This window comes from Myotis brandtii, unplaced genomic scaffold (assembly GCF_000412655.1).
Source record: "Myotis brandtii unplaced genomic scaffold, ASM41265v1 scaffold240, whole genome shotgun sequence".
NCBI classification, from domain to species: Eukaryota; Metazoa; Chordata; class Mammalia; order Chiroptera; family Vespertilionidae; genus Myotis; species Myotis brandtii.
Genome location: NW_005359064.1, coordinates 518,807 through 542,056, shown reverse-complemented (window position 1 = coordinate 542,056; position 23,250 = coordinate 518,807).

Genomic DNA, 23,250 nt, shown 5'->3' with positions numbered 1-23,250 from the left:
TAAAAATAGTCAAAATCTTTTTGAAACTATTACTTCTTTCAAGAGCTTTCTCTTTGATGTTATTAACTTTGGCCTCTTTTTTAATCTTCAATCTTAAATTAAATCCCTGGGAAGCATGTAGCTTGTTGGTTGGTTGGAGGGATTAAATATAAGGGTTTATAAAGAAAAGCAGCTTTTGATACAATGCTATTACAACATGATCACTTACCCATAAATTGTCAGATACAGAGGGTTTTTTATGTCAGACACAAATGTTCATGTTAAAAGCTATTATCATCCAACAAATAGAATGAGGATTACTTTTGTAGTTTGTATTCACTTTACAAATAAATAATCAGTTAACATGACTGCAGGACAACAAGCAATGCTTTTTGCTCCTTTGTTACTTGCTGGCAGATTTTTTTGTACCACAGGTTTTCATTGTGATATACTAAATGGGCCCTTTTTATCACCTAGTCAAAGGATTTCGTTGATATCATGCAAGAAAGGGGATATGTCTGATTAAATATTCTAATTTGCAGATGGTAGACTATTGGTTTTCTATGATTTGAGACAGCAATTGTGTAACATAAAAGACTATTTTAATGCAAAAGTGTGTTTTTCAAATCACCACCCAATACATTTTTTTTGAGCAGACAGATCCTAGAGTGAAGTTTTTAGGGTTTCCCCCCAGCATCTATTCCCTCCTTGCTTGGTAACTGCACCCTGAGTCCCTTCAAGGTATGTATGTGTTCCCCCATCAGTGGATGCACACCTGGGTCCCTGCCTTTCTGTAGAAAGGTCCATGGGATGGTTTGTTCTGGGCTTTGAGTCTTGAAAGAGAAAAGGATTCTGCCTTGTTCCTGCAGCATATCCTGAAAATATAGGGAGTAGTTAGGTAATAAATCTTGCTCCTTAAAACTTTGCTGGGCCTCTCCTAATCTTTATAGCAAGCCCGGCTTTCTGGCCTGCCGCTAGATTCTGTGAGCATCCCAATGTCCTTACAATAAATTCCTTTTCTGCTTTAAATTATCTGTGCTCCAATTTTATTGCTTGCAACTGAAGAACTCTGATACAGGTGCCCTTTTGTGAGATTATCTCTGTGATAAAGTAATGAACATCAGGTGCTCTTTCCAGAAATGAATAATGGCCTGACCTTGTCTGATGGCCCTGAGGAGTCCTTAGGAGGTAAACTCAAAAAAATCAATAGCTTTAGGGGAACTACTTTTTTGTTTTGTTGTTGCTGTGTCTCCCTAGGACTTGGTAACTGATCAACATGGTAATGCCACATTTGCCCATTTATATAATGGCCCTTCTGATTTATGACCTATAAGCTCAATTACATTTATAGAAACCCCAAGTGGTGCATTTCCACAGATTCATTCCCACAATTAAATGAGCAGTGAACTGACCCATAATATGTCTTTCGCTCACCTGTAAGACACATAAAACCTTGAACAATACTTTCTCCTTTTCTAATATGTTTACTATCATCTTTAGGAACCTCTAACACACCTTGAGGCATCAAGCTATAATGATCAGACTGCGGCTAAAATTTCTGCCCACAGATTTCTTAAAATCAAATAAAATTCGCCATCCCTACTGAAATAAGATGTTTGCCGGGCCACTGAGTAATGGTCTAGCAGGGTTCAGGCAGATCCAGGGATGCTCGCAGGCATTCTGAGATATCCCCCTATGGTTTGTGGAATTCTAAACATGGATCACTCCTGGGATGATGTTCATTATTATGCTTACCATTATATGCATAATTATGATTATGACAGAATGATTTTGCCATGTTGTTATATAGCAGAGTTGACCTTAAGAGTGGGGCATTCTAATCTCTGGATCTGATCCAATCTCTTATTCTCACAAGTGCAGAGCTGACTCAGGCCAGTGGCAAAAGGGGAGGTCAGAGAGATTTGACTGACTGAGCCCTGGAGATGGAAGGGGCCAGGAGAAGGAATGCAGACAGCTTTACAGGAGCTGAGAAGGACCCCTGCTGAATGCCAGCAAAGATTTGGGGATCTCAGAGGATAGCCACAAGCAACTGGATTCCACCTGCAACCAGAATGAGCCTAGAAGTGAATTCTTCCCCAGAGCCTCTCATATGAGCACTCAGCCAAGGAACACCTATATTTTGGCATAACAAGCCAGCCCAGCCTTCTGAGAGGATTCTGAGCCAAGTGCCTGTTGTCTTAATCTGCTAAATCTGTGGCAACCTTAGGCAACAGTAGAAAACGAATACATCACTCAGTCAAGAAACTCTTGATCATTATAAACTGATGAACAAAAATAGATACAGAGGCAGAGCAGCATCGAACAGACTGTCAAACTACAGCAGGAAGGCCGAGGAGGGTTGGGGGGGTGGGGAAGAGATCAACCAAAGGACTTGTATGCATGCATATAAGCATAACCAATGGACAGAAGACACTGGGGGGTAGGGGAGGCCAGGGGAAGGTCAAGGGGGGGAAAAAGGAGACATATGTACTACTCTTTGTAATATTTTAAGCAATAAAACAAAATAAAAAAATAGTAATAATAAAAAAAAGAAACTCTTGATCAGTTAAAATTACTTCTCACACCAAGGAATCTAGGTCTCATCCCATGGAAAAGAGGATGTCTTTAGAACATTACTCTCCACATTCTTTTACCAATTTCACCTGCCCAATAGGATCCTCCAGTAGTCAATGAAGGGGAAGAAAGATGAAGGGAAAGGAGAGAAACAATTAGTGAGGGTTCAGTGTCAGGGATGTCACCAGGGGTTTTCTTTTAATGTACCCCACAATCCTGGTGGTAAAGGGTACATCCTCATTTCATAGAAGGAGAAATTAAGCCCTACAGACATTAGGTTACATAGAAGCTCAAACTTACACAACAGCAGGCAAGAGTAAACAAGGAAGAGGCTGTTCTCTAAACTGGATTTTTCCTGTTAAATATACCCCAAATTACATGTACCCAAAAAGTACTGCAGGGCACTAAACCCCAAGGATGTTAAACAAACCCAAAGAGTAGGCTTCAGTCCCAGGACCCTTTGGCCAACATAACTCACACCTCACAATGCCTGAGACAGAATAAAAACTGCCATTTAAAATGAAAAATTCTAAACAACTTCCCCAGAGTCCCTTAAGCAAGTTATTTTTGAGCCTTAAAAATTTGTGATTTCTTATAAATAAGTAATGTCTAATTTTTAAGCTACATTTTAAAACTAACTTGAAGAGGTCATATATTTCTTTAATCATACAATTAATTACACCACAATAGGTCTTTTTGTTGTTGTTTTGGCATCTCTAACAAATAGAGCTGTCTCAATACTTTCAACCAAAGTGCAAACTAAGTAGACACTGTGCTAATCATGTAACAGTTGTCCCACAATCCTCAAAAAGCTAGAATAAATCAGGTAGAGACTAATAAAAGTCAGGGAGCAGAGCTGAGTGAAATGTAAAATATTCTTCTTTATTTCTTTTCCCCCAAAGAACACTGATAATCTTAATGACATCGAATACATAGCCAAATGATCCTATATAATAAAAGCCTAATATGCTAAGTGCTCGGTCGTCCAGTCATCCATTCAACCAATCAAAGATTAATATGGTAATGATGTGCACAACTGCTCACTATGATGTGCACTGACCAATAGGAGGCAGGTGCTCTGACCGGTAGGTTAGCTTGCTGCTGGGGTCTGGCCAATCGGGACTGAGCAAGATGGGCCAGACACGCCCTGGAGCCCTCTTGCGGTCCCTTCCCGGCTGGCCCCGATTGTGCACCGGTGGGGTCCCTTGGCCTGGCCCGCACTCTCTCGTAATCTGAGACCCCTCAGGAGATGTAGGAGAGCTGGTTTTGGCCCAATCCCACAGGCCAGGCCTCTAGTTTTAAATAAAATTGCCAGTTAGTATTTTTTAATGCCAGTTTCTCAACCAAGATGTTTCATATACCTTCTTAGACATTCCCTCGAAACAGCTCTAACTGAGGCATCCTCCATCTAGAATATTAAATACACGTGAACGAGAATAAGGTTAAAATCTAGCATCTGGATTACAAACTAGGACTCAAAAATCTGACCAACTGAATTGGCACCCCACCTCTACCACTTATTAGCTGCCTGGCCTTAAGAACTATACATAGTCTCAATATGCAGATCATAATACTAGCAACCATGTGGGGTGGTAGAGGTGAAATGTATTAACACACACAAAGTATTTCCATAGCACTAACCAGGTGTCAGGCACAGTTATAAGTATTAGTTCTAACAAATGTTTTGTCTCCTCTATATCCATTGTCAATGCATGTGGAACAAGCAAGAGAGATTTCTGGGAACTTCTCTTCCGGTTCCCTGATCCTCTCTCCCTATATCTGCCCAATTACCACAAATATACACATCTCCAGCCATAGGTAGGAGAGGACCACATGTTTAGTACATAAATGAAAATTAAAATAATGTAAAATAAATAATTAAAAAATGTAAAATAAATGTAAACATTTCAGAGTTGTTATTAAGGAAAAACTACTCAAGAATCAAACAGGTAATGTGGCTAGTGACGTGTTGCAACTATCTAGAACTAAAAATTAGCAACATTTAGTAGTTAAACCATCAATGCATTTGGGAACCATTTCTAAACACAAATAAGGATTCTTCTTAAGAATGTCACAGTATTTTGATTCCAAAACACAGGAAGTGAGAGTGGTGGATAGAGATTATGCATCATCAAACTGATGCTGAAAACAAAATTATAAGGAGAGAAACTGATGGCATAGGCCAGTGATGGCAAACCTTTTGAGCTCGGCGTGTCAGCATTTTGAAAAACCCTAACTTAACTCTGGTGCCATGTCACATATAGAAATTTTTTGATATTTGCAACCATAGTAAAACAAAGACTTATATTTTTGATATTTATTTTATATATTTAAATGCCATTTAACAAAGAAAAATCAACCAAAAAAATGAGTTCGCCTGTCACCTCTGACACGCGTGTCATAGGTTCGCCATCACTGGCATAGGCCAATGGGTTCCACGCACTCATTAACCATCAATTACAAATTTGCTCATTAAGAGAAACTGCTTTTAGTAAAGTCGTATAAAAGATGGGCTTTATAGGCAAACAGACCCTCTACTTTCTAGCTATGTTTAACCTTGGCAAGCTACATTTTTTTTTTCTTTTTAAATATATTTGTCATTGATAGTATTACAGCTATCTCCCATTTTCCCCTCTTTTACTTGGCGAGCTCTGTTAAGCACACTAAATATCAATTTCTTCAAAAACAAAAAAGATAGAAGAAAGGAAGATGGCAGTGTAGGTAAATGCCTGTACTCGTCACCTCCCACAACCACATCAATATTGCAACTAAAATACAGAACCATCATCATCCAGAACCGCTGGAAATCTGTGGAAGTCCCACAACTAGAGAAGTAAAAAAGAAAGCACACTGAGACTGGTAGGAGGTGCAGAGGCATGGAATGGCCACTTTTTTAATCGGGAGGGAGGGAGGGAGATCGTCTCTGCAGAGGCTGCCCAGAGGAGCAAGGGGTCCCAGCCCCACACCAGACCCCCAGCCCAGAGTCCCAGAGCTAGGAAAAGAAGTCTCTAGGGGCAATAAGAACTATGGGCTGTAAAAACCAGTGTGGATTGGGGCTCAGTGACACAGGCTGCTGGAGACCCAGCTGTTCCTCCTAAAAGGCCAGCACCACAAACCGAACTTACAAGCTCCCGCTTCCTCTGAGCTCTAGCACCAGGGTGAGGCTCTGGGGAACACAGACACATAAAAGGAGGAACTGGATTGTCTGACATAAGGGCAGGAACTCGGGGCGGCTTTCTCCCAGACAGAAGTGCTCACAGGGAGCATTGTTCCTATGGTGGGACCTCCCCAGTGGCAGGGCCGACTGGCAGCCATTTCTGTTTGCTCTGCCCTGGTGATTCCCTAAGACCCCGCCTCATCCAATTTACAAACTCACCCAAGCTGTGTGCATATGATTTTCCTGTCCTTGCTCTGGTTAAAATCTCTCAAACAAGCTGTAGGTGGGTCAGGGAGCCCCAAATCTATCAATAAAAGGATCAAGACCCAGCACCAGCACCAGTCTGCCTTGCTTCATAGCTGGGCAAGCTCCGTCAGTGTCAAACCAAACCAGATTACAACTTTACACATCCATAATTGACACACTCAAGTGAGCACCAAAGTCCCACTGAAACAAGTCCTGATCCATAGGGGTGTCTCCTGCATAGCAGCTCTCCCACTGTAGTTGCAGTTGGTCCTCACAGCTGATTGGCCTGGAGGTCAATTCCTCCCAGTGACACCAACAGCAATCAAGTCTTAACTACAACAAGACTGTCCTCACAGCCCACAAAGGGGTGCATCTAAGAGTGCCCAGTTCAGGTGACTGGGGAGGCTAAGCCACTGGGCCCTATAGAACACCTAATACACAAGGCCACTCTACCAACTTAAGGAGACATAGCAGCTCTACCCAATACATAGAAACAAACACAGGGATGCAGCAAAAATGCAGAGACAAAGAAACATGTTACAAATGAAAGAAAGGGAAGAAAGCAAACTACTGGATGTAGAGTTAAAAAAACATGGTTACAAGGTTACTCAAGAATCTTCTAGAAATCTCCAAAAGAAATGGAAAAGGACCAGTCCGAAATTAAGCATACACTGACTGAAATAAAGAATAACATACAGAGATTCAACAGTAGAGTAGAGGATTCTGAGAATCAAATCAACGGTTTGAAATATGAGGAAGCAAAAAACACCCAATCAGAAGAGCAGAAAGGAAAAAGAATCCAAAAATATGAAGATAATGTAAGGAGCCTCTGGGGCAACTTCAAGTATACCAATATTTGCATTACAGAAGTGCCAGAAGAAGAGAGAGAGCAAGATATTGAAAACTTAGTTGAAGAAATAGTGACAGAAAACATCCTCTACCTGGTCAAAGAAACAGACTTACAAGTCCAGGAAGCACAGAGAGTTCTAAACAAGAGGAACCCAAAGACGACCCCCACACCAAGACATACCATAATTAAAATTCCAAGGGCTAACAACAAAGAGAGAATCTTAAAAGCAGCAAGAGAAAAGCAGTTAGTTACCTATAAGGGAATGCCCATATGACTGTCAGCTGATTTCTCAACAGAAACTATCCAGTCCAGAAGAGAGTGGCAAGAAATATTCAAAGTGATGAATAGCAAAGACCTACAACCAAGATTACTCTACCCAGCAAAGCTATCATTTAGAATTGAAGGTCAGATAAAGAGTTTCACAGACAAGAAAAAGCAAAGGGAGTTCACCACCACCACACCAGTATTATATGAAATGTTGAAGGGTATTCTTTAAGAAGAGGAAGAAGAAAAAGATAAAAAATATGAACAACAAAATGGCAACAAATACATCAACAAGTGAATTTAAAAATCAAACTAAATGAATAAGAAATCTAATGAACAGAATAAACTGGTAATAGAATCAGAGGCATGGAAATGGAACAGACTGATGATTCTCCGATGGAAGAGGGATGGGAGGCAGGAAGATATTAAACAACGATCTTATATGTACATATGCATTACGTATGGGCACAGACAATAGGGGGTGAAGGCCTAGGGTGGGGCGGGAACTAGTGGAGGGGGGCCTTGGGGGGAAAAAAAGAGGGACATCTGTAATAATCTCAACAATAAAGATTAGAAACAAAACAAAAAGGGTAATATGATTACCTTCTCATAGTTATCTGAGGATTAAATGAGATAATGTATAACAGTTGATAAGAAAAGCTCTTTAAGTTTGCCCATTATTAGTATTACTCAGGCCATTCTGAGATTCACATTAAAAAAAAAATTACATAAGTGAGAAGAATAAAAACCCCTCAAGCTAAATAACTTATTTTCTATGACTATTAACCTTAAGAAAGTTAAGGGTTTCCAAAGCACAGAGTCCAACCACTCCTCTGAGTGCACGGATGATCTCTACACTCAGTTCACACAATTTCTCCTTGACTCCATCAAACATCCCACACTGGATTCCAGGATCCAAATAGGTCTGCACCCATTAGAGATTAGGGGGAACAGTCACCTCCGAAAGGGCCAGGCAGGTTCTCTACGGACTGAGCCACATGCTGAGCCAGTCACCCAGGGCAGACTTGAAATCAAGGGTGGCTACTTTTAGGGGGTTGAGGAAGGAAGAGTGATGCCCTGCACAGCCCCAGTTAGAGGAGGTCATGGTCAGTGTAGGGTGTGAAGACCAAAGAGAATAATACATTTCATTATGCTCAGAGACTACTTACACTATCAAGCTGTAAATAAATTGGTGTCTTCAGTAATTCCTATGCAAGAAAAAAGTGTCCAATTCCCCAAATAAAGCAGTATAGAAGCATTTTCCACACACTTAGTCCATTTTCTATACACATTTGGCCAGAGTGAAAAGTATACAGCAGTTCTAACACATGGGAACATTTTTTTCCTACGTGCACTCTCGAAAATGTCATCCCTCAGAAGCATGAGGTGCAGTAACACAATTCCCTTCATCAGTGCCTGACAACAATGTATTTTTATTTTGTGCTGCAACATTTTGAGCATCAATCAATGAGGTTTTCACAGTATAATGAGGCCAGTGGAGACGGAAGCCTGCCACCATGAATACAGCACTTTGCTGTAAGCAAGTTGCTATGTACATAGGTGCCTTTGGCTTAAGGGACAGAAACGTGGCCATAGTGTACCACCACTCATTAACATGCCTCTGTCCATCACATTTTCTCCTTTCTGACTTGAAATATTTAGAATTTATAGCTTCCACTAAATTATACTTAAACTAGAGGCCCGATGCACGAACTTCGTGCAAGGGGCTCGGCCCCTGCCGGAGCCGTGGCTGCCTGTGCCTCAGCCCCCACCTGCTGCCGCAGCAGCTGCCTCTGCCTTGGTGTGGCAGCCAGGGGCCTCTGCCTTGGCCCCCCGCCCACGGCAGCATCTTCCGGGAGCACGTCCGGTTTAATTAGCATATTATACTTTTATTATTATAGACAATAGGGTAAAGTCCATTCACAAAGTTAACTATTAAATTAAAAATTACTTGACAAGTTAATGGATCATAGTCTTCCATATTGTTTTTTTTTAATCAGAGATTTTATTTTTTTAGAGCAATCTTAGGCTTACAACAAAATTCAGAACAGGGTACTCAATACATTGATTTCCCATATATTCCCTGCCACATGCATAGCCACATTATTGACACACCCTACCACAGTGGTACATTGGTTATAAATAATGTACCTACATGGACACATTATCATCACCCAAAGTCCATAGTTTACATTAGGGTTCACTCTTGGTGTTGTATATCCTATGGGTTTGAACAAAAGTACAATAACATGTATACATCATTATATCATACAGAATACAGTAGGTCCTCAGGTTAAGTCGGAGATCCATTCCTACAGCACGACGTAACGCTATTTTCGCCTTCAGTCGGAACCCACCTACATAAGCACCTACGTCACTCACATGGAGCACATACACAGCAGTAATGAAGTGAAACAGTAAAAAAAAATTAAAAGAAAGATAACAATTCCTGACCTTTACTTGTGATAAATAAATAATAAAAAACATAAGGCACATATGTACACACATCAAAATGATGGAACTTTTTTTATATATAAATAAATGGGAGATGGCGACGTAACCACAAAACAATGTAAGTCAAGTCTGAGGTAACCGGAGGACTGTCTGTACTTTCATTGCTCTAAAAATCTGCTGTGCTCTGCCTATTCCTCTCTCCCTCCACCCACCCCTGAAAACCACTATGGTTATTTCACTGACCCCACAGTCTTGTATTTACCAGAATGTCATATAGTGGAAATCATACAGTATGTAGCTATTCATATTGGCTTTCACTAAGTAATATAAATTTAAGTTTCCTCCATGTCTCTTCATGGCTGAAAGATTCATTTCTTTTAAGCTCTGAATCATATCCCATTGTCTGGATGTGCCAGAGTTTATTTATCCATTCTCCTACTGTACAACTACTGAAGGACATTTTGGTTGCCTCTAAGTTTTGGCAATTATAAATAAAACTGCTATAAATATACATGTACAGGTTTTTATGTGAACATAAGTTTTCAACTCCTTTGAGTTTATACCAAGGAGTGTGATTGCTAGATCATATGATAAAAGTATGTTTATTTTGGTAAGAAACCACCAAACTGTCTTTCAAAACACAGATTAGTATTAGTTCAGAAACTTGTAAGTGCCTCTCAAAGAACTAAAAGATACTTTTTAAAGAATTTAAGCAGAGATCTAAGGAATAAGAAGCAGGGCATTTGGGGGAGGAGAAATGGCAGGGAAGGACTCCAAAAGAGCATGGTGCTCAAGGAGTGAGCTCCAGGGAAGCCGTGGGCCTGACCACCTGGGGGTGGACTTTGGGTGTCCTCTGAGCAAGGGCCAAGTAACACATGCCAAGAGCCCTGCCACACCACGTGAGCAGAAACCAAGCAGCCTCTGTCTTAATGGAATTAGTGTGTGAGGGGGGCAGTAAGAGATGAATCAACCAGAGAAACGAAGGCCTTCTAGGGAAGGCAGCTCTCGACTGCTTCTCTTGCTAAAGATAAAAATGCAAAAATTCACGTTTGCCATCCCTACCTGTAGATAATTGTTGGGCTATAGCTTCTGAAACATACAGCTGTTGAACCAATAATCACTCGTCATTCTTAGTTGCAAACATCCAATATTACTGCTGAAAAAGTAAAGTAGTGAGTTTCCTTACACAATTCATTTATTAATTTCCAAGTAATTCTAAAAACTCATGTTCAGAGAATTATCTAATGGGTTTTTATAAACTATAAGGAATGTGTAATCATCGGCTGCCTCAAAGCAATTCTATAACTAGCATGCAGTTTCTACACAATTGCTTTATGTGATTGGAGAGGGTATGACCTTAAGAGAAAAAGAACAGGTTATTTGGAATGAATAGGATATTAAATGTATCCTGTCTAGTAAGTGTCACTATAATAAAATTAAGAGAAAACACCACTCTTTAAATTAAATTCCTAAATAATTTATATGGCTGGCCCTAGACTTGGCTTATCAGTGACTTCATAGGCAAAACTGTCAAAGCACAGAAAATTAGTATTAGTTCAGAAACTCATAAAAGCCTCTCAAAGAACTAAAAAAAAAATGCTTTTCAAAAAGTATTTTCATGTTCTCAGGACTTAACAAAAATCATGTATTTTACATTGTTCTAGTTTTTAAATAATCTGACACATTCAAAACAGTAAATCAGTTATCAATAAGATTTGTGCAGTAAAATCTGTAGCTTTCAGTGGTCTCTTAACACTAATCCTTCACACACATTAGGCCAGAATAAGCATCTCCCAGATGATGGGGAAACTTGCCCAGATGAGACATCAACCGACTGTTTTGAGACATGAAATTTTACTGAGGGGAGGATGACAGTTTAGTTATAAAAACAAATAATGCTTATTTTGGCTACTTAATAATCCTTTACAGATGACCTTTGTAAGTGAAGTCACGCTAAAGGACAAAGATGAGTTAGGAAATCCAACCTCGGCAAAGCATTGGAAACAGAGGCGACTACATCCCCACAGAACTGATCAGAAGTCACCAAACTTATTTCCTTTATGCCAGGGTCCAAGGTGACCAAGAGGTTAGTCTACTCACTGTCACCAGAGAAGCTAATAAGGAAACTAAAGAATTTTTCCAACAATTGCAACACTAATTTCTGTGGGGGGGGGGGTTGTTGTTGTTTTTATTTAATATATTTTATTGATTTTTTACAGAGAGGAAGGGAGAGGGATAGAGAGTTAGAAACATCAATGAGAGAGAAACATCGATCAGCTGCCTCCTGCACACTCCCTACTGGGGATGTGCCCAAAACTCAGGTACATGCCCTTGACCAGAATCAAACCTGGGACCCTTCAGTCCGCAGGCCGATGCTCTATCCACTGAGCCAAACCAGTTAGGGCGGGTAATTTCTGTTTTTTAATAGACAAGAATGCTATAGTGACGCTGAAAAAGTAAGCCAAGAAAAATTTCTTTGCCTCCCTGAACTTCGAAAAGCTTAGAATATATGTTATGAGAACAAGAGCCAAGTCTGAATTATGTCTTTACCCCTCGATGCCTAGCACAGTGCCACATGTACAGCAATTTCACATTTTGAAAAATGCGTTGAATGAAATAGTAAACAATATTTCTCCCATCAACTGCCAAGTTTCATATACTGCTGACCATCTGCAGAGATCAGTGTGTGAACAAGGGTCTACTGAGGGTAAATGGTGTCAGTAACTCTTCACCAAGTAAAAGGAGGACCAGGAAACGGTTCTGAAAACATGCCCAAGCAGTCGGTGTTTATCCTTCCTCACCACTGGAATGAAAAGAAACTGTAAAATTAGTAAACTCCAGAGATGTTTTAGACTGCGCACTTTGTTTTTATTTTTTTATGCACACTTGTTTTCTCAATGGTTATTTTTCCTTCTAGTTGAAGAGTCTCTCCTCAGCCAGCTTTCCTGTGGTTCTGGGTGATGTCCGTTCCGTCTTTTAGTTGTATTTTTGAAGTGGTTGTTTGCGGCAGCAGTCTCCGGTGTTTACCTATGCCGCCATCTTGGTCTCTCCGCACTTTGGATTTAATATTTTATGCACACTTGTTTTCTCAATGGGCTCTTTATGAATTTAAGCCCCAGGGTCCTTCCATTGTGTCCTATGGGTGTTCGGTTTTCCCGTAAAATGTCACAATGTCCTCAGCATCGATTTCAGCTTCCAGCAAGTTATGTGAGATGATTTAAAACACAAACTATATCCACAACTGAAATAGGGTTTTTAAAACACTAAAAGAAATAAGGCACTAACATATAACAAAAACCTCTAATCCAAGGACCCCACCAATAACACCCAAAAAGAAGAAACTTCTACTTGCAGTATTTACAAAGTGAGATTACTTTATTAAAACGGATTTAGCTTATATTTTCCTCCAAGTTGATTAAAATTGTATTTCAAGATGCAAACTTGAGAATGCACATTGTTTCAACACTTAATTATAACCATGCCAACACACAATTCTCTTTACTGCAAACTCACTCCAGATCTAGAATAAATGCTTCACTTACGGCAGCAATTTTCAACTGGTGTGCGCAAGAATTTTTAAAACATGCAATACCTGGCTATTTAGTCAGGGACAATGACATCTTTTCCCTTTAAGTATCAAGTGAAAAAAATGACAACAGCCAACACAACAATAGCCGTCTGGTGTAAATAAATCAGAATTATACCCTTTTTTCAAATTGGCAAAAATATATTTTTTGGTGTGTTGCAGAAGTTCAGTAATTAGTTTAGTAATGCTGTGAGATGAAAAAGGTTGAAAATTGCTGCTTTAGGGAGACAGATTAGGCCTTTACCACTTCCTACTTGTGTTTGTAACTACTAGGATTAAGAGTCATTTCTTTCCCACTTAAGTGAGCAAAATGATCCTGTTTGGTTTAATTTCTCTGTCTCCACAAAAAACAAAATGAAGAGACTACCAAGTAGATGCAGACAAAATTTTTTCTTGATGTCCTTGACCACTCGGCAGCATATTTCTTTTTATTCATTTCTTTCTAAATAGTTTTTTTCTAAACAATGTGGCCTTTTGACTTGCACACATAATCTTTCTTTTTCTTTATCAGCAAGGTTTTCTCCTATTATGCCTTTAAATATCTTTTGTTCTCATTTCTTATTCTCTCCCTTTGGAAATACAAGCAAATATGTGACAGATAATCCTTTGCCTTTCAATGTATCAACTTCATAGAAACATTTTTATCTCATCTTTTTCCCTTTTTTGTAAGAATTTCACAAGTCTGAATTGCACATCCCTTGCTTTCACCATGTTTCTTTTTTTTTAATGGCTCCTAATATGACTTTCATCTTTCTAATAGTTCATTTTCTTTACTTTTTAATTGAGATTCATCAGCTCACTTTCCATCTCCTTTTTCTTTTCTTTCATCATGTGTATCATTTTTAAAATTTTTTGCAGAAAACCCAGTTATTATTAATCCTTGGCGGTCATGAAGAACTATGAGTCTGAATTTTTCTTCTGTTTGTGAGATAATTTGCCTTCTGATATATATTCTTCCTCTAACTTTATGTTCCTGTCTTCTATTAATTTGCACCATCTACATGAGGATACGGTATAAACCAGAAGGCATTTGACATGAAATGAAGACAATCAGTCAGGTGCTGAAGAACAGTGCAGGAAGAAGAGTGTAGGAGAAGTAGGGACCCTTAAAAGTCCAGTATTGATCTCTAACATTCTCTCCACCTCTGTCAAATCCTTGTGACACGGGGGTATTTCATACAAAGTTTTGGTGTGACTCTCTTCGGCTTCAGCAAAGAGTCAATGTAGGTTAGAGAAAAGCCACTCATGTCACAAGCTCTCTGTGTGGTGACCTCATGACTACCACTACCTGACCCTTCTTCCAGCCTTACTTTGGGCAGTCCCCTACTTTTAGGATCTTGTACTAGACCTTAAGGTGGCATTCACTCACCTTGGTGGCTTGGGTAGGCACACAGGTAGGGTACTTACCCCCCGGGAACTCCATTCATATAGACTTTAATGGTAACGGGTCCCAAGAGTTGTTTAGTTCACACCCTGCCCAACCGTACACAGTGGCTCTGCTCCTCCATCAGTTCCATGCCCTGCAGTTTTCTGGGATTTATGACAGACTTGCTGCAGGAGAGTCCTACCACAACTGTCTTATCACTTTAGTGAAGCCATTTAATTTCTATAGGCCGGACTACCTGAGAAACCTGTATCCACCCCAATTTTGAGGATTGTGTCCATGCACAGCATCTTTTCTCCTTTGGTCCAAATACCACATTTGGCAGATATTCCTTCTAGTCTGTGGTTTGAGGATGTAGCTATGTAAGCAAAGAGAGCATTTTCTTCTTTGTTTTTCATTCTTTTTACTCCTGTTAGGGTCCTCGGGGCAGAAAACTTGAATGAACTTGCCTTTACCATCTTTATCATCTTTAATTTTTAAATAGTTTAACCTAAGGCCAATAAACATTTTTTTCTGTAAAGACCAAATAGTAACTATGCCAAAAGACTTACCAAGTTGATTAAAATATGGAAAAAAAATTGCTTAATCTTCAAAAGTTACTATTCTGAATATTGCAAAGACTGGACTCATCTATAAAAGAAAACATTTTTTTTTCTGTTTCACTGTGTCCTTATGCAAAAACTGTAAGTTCATATATTTTGCTTTCTACTTACTAATAATCCCCATAAGGAAGTACTCCACCAATTTCAATAACAAAGAAGTCCAACACTCACTGAGCTTGTGAACTGTGATTTAAAACTTGGGTCCTTGAAAGACATGCCTGAAAAAAATTATGATTCTTACCAAAGCCAAGGATTAATTTTCATTTAACTTAATCCTGAATAAATTCAGGCTGAGTGCTTTAAAGAGGGAGGTTCTTCCCTGAAAACTTACATTTAAAAACTAACAATGTTTATTATGGATGACCACCTTCCTCTCTTAACCTTGCCAAGTATGAATGAAGCTTTTATAAACTTCACCTCTAGTGCAAGCTGGAACACCAGCCAAAAAAGAGGTTACTGTATAAAATTCTAATCTCATCTCCATTTATGTTTTAAGTGTTTTATTTGCTTATTTGTTTTGCAAATTAAGAAAAAGGAACTGAAACTAAAGCAACTGTATGGGCTTTAAAAGACTTTAAAAAAGTCTAGCTTTCTCTTCCACTCCCAACTCTTGCCCCTTCCCATCCCTCCCCTCCCCCAAATACGCAACTATCATAACCTCAAATGCAAACCAAGATCAACTGCAATGGCCAATTACATATTTCTGTGATATACAAATGACAAGTGATCACTAATTTTATCCAACTCCCTTTACTTTCTTTTGGGAGAATACTTTAGAAATAATCATTGTTTTATATTCCATATATTTATTTACATAACCAATGAAACACTCCTCTATTTTATATGTAAATAGTTTCTTCATAAAAAGAGTTGTCTGGGAATAAAACAAATACAAATTTTAGTTGGGCTATTTTTTTTCTAACTCAGTAGCAAAATGAAGAACTGCTAGATCATCAGCCCTCAGGAGCTGGAGTCAGGAGTTAGGAGGAAGGTGAGGACAGGCAGGGCAGAAGGCATCTCTCAGGACCAGGGCACATGTCCTGCGAACACAGGCAAGGCAGGAAATGCAATCTGACAAGCCGTCGGAGACTGGAGCAATGTTCCATCAAGTATTTTTAAATTCAGTTCCACACAAGTCCACTCAGTTTTGTCCTGAGATGTTACCAGACATTTAGCTGGTGTGTGTATAATTATCTGTCTCTCTGAATTGGGAGTGGAAAACAGCACAAGGAGGGGCAGGGCGTTTACAGAAAAGAATGAACTAAAAGACCTGATGTTAAAGAGAACTGAGCCCCGGGGACTCGTTCCAACATAAAAAGTTTTCAATTGCTTCCCATCTTCCTGCCCTTGCTTCCTCAGATTTCTATGATAACTGGCAACTCCCTTGGTCATGGAGCATTCACAACATAAAGCTTGGGCACTCTCTAATAGACCTTGGGGGCAGCAGATACAGCATTTTCATGGAACAGTTTGGGGATATATATACATTCATTCATCCATTCCACAAATATTTACAGAGCTCCTACTATGTGCCAGGTGTTGTATGAAGCACTTGTCATACATCATTGAACAAAACAAAGCAAACAAACAAAAACAAAGATCCCCTGTTCAAGGAGGTAGGTAGACAATAAACAAGGAATAATTAACAAAGGTGGTTAAGTGCCGAGCAAAGAGAAGCAGAGCCAGGCATGGGACAGGAAGGCCTGGGACTGATGGGGCACAGAGCAGTAGTTATTGGGAGCGGTCAGGGTGAGCCTCACTGAGAAGGTGGGGGACCTTCCAGGGTGAGGAATGGGCAGAGCTGGCATCCTGGAGGGGGACTGAGGCAGCTGAGGCCTGAGCGTGGGGCATGGCTGGATGAGGGGAAAGTGACAGGAGGTCATAGAGGCAGGGCCAGACCAGGCAGGACTCAAAGGCCTTTGTGAGGACTTCAGTTTTCACTCTGAGATGAGAACCTACTGGAAGCTTTTAAGCAGAGGAATGATTTGCTCTGAAGTCTGCTTTGAAATAACCACCCTGTCTACTGTTGTGGATTCTGGGGGGCGTCAAGGAGGAGAGGCAGGAACTATTTAACTAAAATGTGTTAAAAACTGTGACAACTGAAAGTGAAACAATAACAATGAAATCAAAGAAAAATAAGAATCATGGTTTCTGATCTGGATTGAGGGAGAGGCTTCCAGCAGTAAAATGGGAGGAGGAGGGGGATCCCATGTTGCCAGGACACAAAAAGGTGTCCTAACTCTTCACTCAAGACCAGGGGTGGGGGAAATTCAGTAAGGTTTGCACGCACGCTTGCGGTGAAATTCCTGACTGCTCTTGGCCTTTGAGGACTGCTTTCACGAGAGTTTGACTTTCCTTTTTATATGAAAGAAACTCTTTCTCTAAAAGCAAACAAATTACAACAACAACGGAAATAGAAAGGGACGAAAAGAGTTGACTCTGGGAATTCCAACCTGATTCAACATTTTAAATGGATTGCCTTCAGGTTCCCTTCTAGCAGGAAAATGTGAGCATGTAAAGGGAAAAAAATATTTAACAGTATAAATAAACATTAATACAGAACTAATTTTCTTAGTTCTCATTTCACTGAATAATTATACCTTTGGGCTACCATGAATAATGTATTAAGTAGCATGCAGTTTATATGCAGTCCTGCAACTTTTACCCTCATTATGCAATTATTTGAAATCATTCCAGGGCAAACCCTGGGTAAAAAGTGACTTCCATGCAAATGTCCTTTTCCTATCAGTACGTGGATAGTTTACTAAGTGTCTCTTTAGGTTAACAAGAACTATTCAATATGCTATTTAAAAATCTGTCTGAAATATGGCCAATAATTCATTAAACTTCTAAGATGCCAAACTTCACTCTTTTTCAAATTACACATACTGCTCTTTAACTCAAGCTTTTAAGGAATATAAAACCATATATTTACTTCCTGGTTTCTCTAGTTAATTAATGTGGCCTTTAATTCAACTAGAATCATTGTTACAAAATTATCCTCTTAAAACAATTCAGTTTTGGTGGTTTGGGACTAAAGGCCCTAGAAGAGTTCCACTTCCCATGAGAATTATCTTCATTTTTAACTGTTATAATAGGCCAAAACAAGCATGTCAAACTCGACAAGGCCATGAGTTTGACATACTTGGGCCAATACACAAGGAGGCACCAATACATTAATTAATCCTTTGAGGGGGCCTGTTGTGGTAAGTCTCACATGGTGAACAACCCTGATTATATAGGCATTCGTGGTCCCCCTCATGTTTCTTGCTGCTTCATGTTCTCTGTTACATTGCAGATCATCATAAAATGGCAATCTAATTACTAAAACTATTAATTATGCTCGTGATTAATTTGAAATACCTGACAACATGTAAATGGTATGGTGAGAAACAACAGTCTTAATGAATCCTAACACCTGAAACTGTTTGGTATCATTACCAGTCAAGTAGCTGTGCTTAATTTCCTCTCAGCTGGGCATATTAACAGAGTCGGCGCCTAGGACGATTTTCTAAAACTGTGCTTCCACACAAAGCGATTAGTGTGCACCTGAATCTGGCCTGGAACGCAGACTGGCTTTCCCCAGGCCAACCTTAAAAGATCAACTGAAGGACTTGCATGCATGCATATAAGCCTAACCAATGGACACAGACAACAGGGAGGTGAGGGCATGAGGGGGGGCGGGCAATAGGGGGATAAGGACACATACGTAATACCATAATCAATAAAGAAATTTAAAAAAATAAAATAAAATAAAACCATTAGTCCCTGCATTTGACTTCCCCTTAATGCCTTCCTATTTACCCTGCCCAACTGCAGATCCCCTCAAATAGTCTGTTGATTGTCTTGGAACCTCCAAACATAGTAAGATTTACAAGCCTTTTGTGAACTGCTATGCAAATTATTTCTACTGGAAATAGTTGGGGGAAGGTTGGTGGAGGGGGAGAAGAAGACAAGCATGCTGAGCCAAAAACACCAGGGCCTCATCTGAAGACAGTGTTCCTGAGATGTGGGACTGAGGAGTGGAGGGGCCAGGACAGGACAACCTGCTGGGTTGCAGAAGACTCGGCCTAGAACTACCTACAGGGGGTAGAAGTGTCTATCCGACAGCCTGAATGCTGGCACAAAGTGTTGTGAAGGTTCTTTGGGCATTGGAGCCTTCTCTTAATTAAACTAAAATTCAAGGAAAATTGAGTGGCTGACTGAATATCATTTCTATCCAAACATACAGGTTGAGGAAATGTAATAACACCTACTTAACCAACAGTTTAAATGTAAAAGGAATATTCACCTTCAATGGCAAATCAACTGAACGCATACAGGGACTCCTACCAGGAAATATATTCACTCTCTTATTAAAGTCTTGGTGACAACTTCAAAATTTTCATCTGCACGCTAGACTTATTCCACAGCCACCAGCCTACCTGTACAATTTCAACCTTAATATCTCCACTTCTATATATTTGACACCTCAAACTTAAAATGTCCAAGACAAACTTGATAATCCTCCTCACACCTCACCTCCCAAACCTGTTCCCCCACAGTCTTCAGTATCCCTGTCGATGGTAACGTCATCAATCCAGATGCCCCGGCCAAAAACTGTGTAGTCAGCCTTGACCTGTCTCCTCCTAACTAAACCCAACCTGTCATCAAATCCTAATGGTCCTACCTTTAAAAACATACCCAGAGACTGATCCCTCCTCATCACATCGCCTCCATGGTTACCACTGGGTCCAAGCCACCTCTAACTCTTGCACTGAATATTTCCATGACCTCCCAATGGGTCTTCCTGCTTCCCCCTCTGTCCCATACAATCTATCTATAAAAGACAGCTAGAGTGATCTTGTAAAAAAGTGAATCAGACCATATGACACTGGCTCAGAAACCTCCAATAGCTTCCCATATTCAAGTAAAAGCCTCCTAGAGTCAGTCCTACTAAACTTGACATGATTGAGCCCTGTCTCCCTTTCTGAAGCCTTAGGACTCTCCTCCATGCTCACGTTGCTTCTGCATCTCCGCTTTCACAATTCACTAGAGACAGACTTGCTCCTCTGCCTGGAGCACTCTTTCCCCAGGCATCTACATGGCTCCTTCTCCAACGTTCTTCAAATGTCAAGGGGCACGACCTGACCATAGTATTTCATGTCAAAAACCATCTCCTCCCCACCAATGTTACTTTTCTGCACTATCCCTATCTCTATACTAACTTACTAGTATGAAGGCAGGGTGTGTTTTGTAACATATCACTCCAGCGATATGTCCAGACCCATAGGTTCCTCAAGAACCTTGCCACTCCCAAAACAAAGGGGGAGTCTATATGCTCTCCCTTTAAACCTGGGTGATCGCCTCCACTAATAAAGTATGGTGGAAGTGACTCTATGTGATTTCCAAAGCTAGACCATAAAATGCAATGCAACTTCTACCTGGCTCTCTCGGGACACGCATTCTTGGAATCCAGCCTCTATGCTACATGGAAAGCCAAGCCACATCAAGAGGCCTGTGCAGAGCAAAACCGATCTTCACTCTGCTCATCTCAGCCTGGATGGAGCTCCCAGCCCAGAGCCAGCACCAACCTGCTCGCTACAGTAGTGGGTCACCTGGAAGCACCCACTCCAGCACAGGGCCCAGTAAGTGGGGCCAGTGCAGTCACACAGGGCCCTGCGCCCTAAGGGCTTGCATTTGGGGTTTTAATGCTCTGTGATCACAGTCTTGAAATTCCTAACAATTTTACCTGTGAATTTGTTCTGTACCTGAAGCCTAATGAGACAATGGAACAGGTGCCAGGGACTTGGAGCCTCGGTTCCTGTGTGATCCCTCGTCCCCAGGACAGGTTCTTAACTGCCCACTTCCCCAAGCCATGGCTCACCTGCCCACCCTCACTGACTGCTGTCACCTTTGTTCCAGGCAGGGCCCAGTTTGTGGGTTACAGGAGGCAACCAATCAATGTTTCTCTCTCTCTCCCTCTCCCTTCCTCTCTCTCCCAAAAATCAATAAAAATATTTCTTTTAAAGCAAAAACACGATGGCATGTTGAAAGACTGTGGAAGGAAGGGAAAATGCTCTGTATTTTAATACCTCCAACAGCACTTTTTTCTGCTTTTCAAACAAGGGGCCTCTTATTTTCACTGTGCATTGAGCCTGCTCCAACCGTCACATGAACTGCCCCAACCAATGCCACGTGAAGCTAAGACGAGCCTTCCCCACTGAGCCCTGCCCTAACTTCAGATTCCTGAACAGAAGCAATGGTTGCTATGTTTTTAATTCACTCCATTTGGGGGTGGCTGGTTGTGCAGCAAAAGGTAACTGAAACACTTACTTTTACCTCTGACTCTCCCCCACCACGCACCCACATAAGAGTGCACACATGCTCTGTGAAGGCAGTGATTTTGAGGATGCATTGTTCATTGCTGCATCCCCAGCACCTAGAATAGTGCCCTGCTCATAGCAGTTGCCCAATAAACATTGGTTCGATGAACTGAAAAGTCCCATTCTGATGAAACGTGTGTTTTTTTCGATGGGGCTACAAATAAGCGATACAAGAAAATGTTACGAGTTTCAAACACTGAGGGGTAAATAGTTGGAAAGTGTGCAGTGCAGGCCTGCTGAGGCCTGTGTGCTCTGGAAGGGCGGGGTTTCCCTCTGGTATTAGTGGTCTGGTCATTCTGGAAAGACAGCTCTGTTCGGACAGGACTGCCCTCTACACCCTGACCAGCCACCTACCCCTCAGACAACAATGCCCTGGCCTGGGACCACCATGCCTGCCACACAGGCCTGCTGGGAGAAGTGGAGGGCGTAATGCACTTATTCTGCAAACATGCACAAAATATCTCCTTGATGCCAAGAAGTATCCCAGGCCATTAAAGGGGGTGCAAACATGAACAAGACATAGTCGTTAGCATTAATATTTTATTAAGATGATCTATGTGAGCATGCTTGCAAACTATATTGCCACTTGCAAAGAAAGCCATTCATGGTAGTAATGATTACTATTCAGGCTCTTTCCAGGATTTCTCAGATGTCACCTGCTACTTTCTCAACCAGGACAAAGAAGGCGTAAACCAGGAGTCCACCGGGAGTACCATAGGCTGGCAGTGTGAGCCGTTTTCCATGTAGTAGGAGCTCCATGTCTGCAATAGATACACGCTCACCTTTCTGCAGGGCCACTGGATCTTTCTGAACCACCCAGTTTGTTTTTATCCATGACTTCATTTTCATGAATGGTTGGGTGAAAGATATTCTTCTGACCACGTGTGGATTACATTTCCATTTACTAGCTGGGAAATTGGCTAGACACAGATTTCCTCTTCTCTTGGCACACTCAGTGTCACTGCCTTCCCAAAGACGCTTCCCAACTTTCCCCTATTGAGAACTCGGTCAGGGCCAAGATCTTTAGAGCAACCAACTCACTGGCAAGAATCCACGTGAGCCATGTAAATGGCCCACAGATGCAGCTGATGCAAGAGACAGAACCAACTGCCAATCTCAGGTCTTCTTCGGGTCTTCATTTCTCTTAGTGGAATCAGAAACTAAACCACATGTTTCTGAAAGTCACATCGGTGCTGAATTAGCTGCTATTATGAATATTCTGAGTGTCAGGAAACTAAATGAAGATGGATGCTAATTGCCATTTCTCATGAAAAGAAAAATAGCGTTTTAAAAATAAAATTTTGTTGCCAAATGCATCAATGGTTTCTTAAAGAGATCTTTCCCTTCACCTCTCCATCCCTCTGCCCTATGCAAAGACTCTCCTATTCTCCTGTACAAATTCCTCCTGTTGCCTGTGATTCATCCTGCCAGTAAGTAGACAGGAACATGTTACAAAGTGTGTCTAGCCTGACCGGTTTGGCTCAGTGGACAGAGCATCGGCCTGCGGACTGAAGGGTCCTGGGTTCGATTCTGGTCAAGGGCACGTACCTTGGTTGCGGGCACATCCCCACTGTGCATAAGAAGTCTGCCTGTCCCTGTACAATCCTATTTACTGAGCACCTACTATAAGTCAGACATTAGGCACTGCCCTTTCTTTGTAAGTCATGTCATGCTTCAGGGATCACCTCCTATCCTACCAATAAAAAGTCTTTATAAGGAACAGAAAGCAAGCACTCAAATAGAATAAACAGCCTAAGTGTACAATCCCTAATGTGACTGATTACAATGT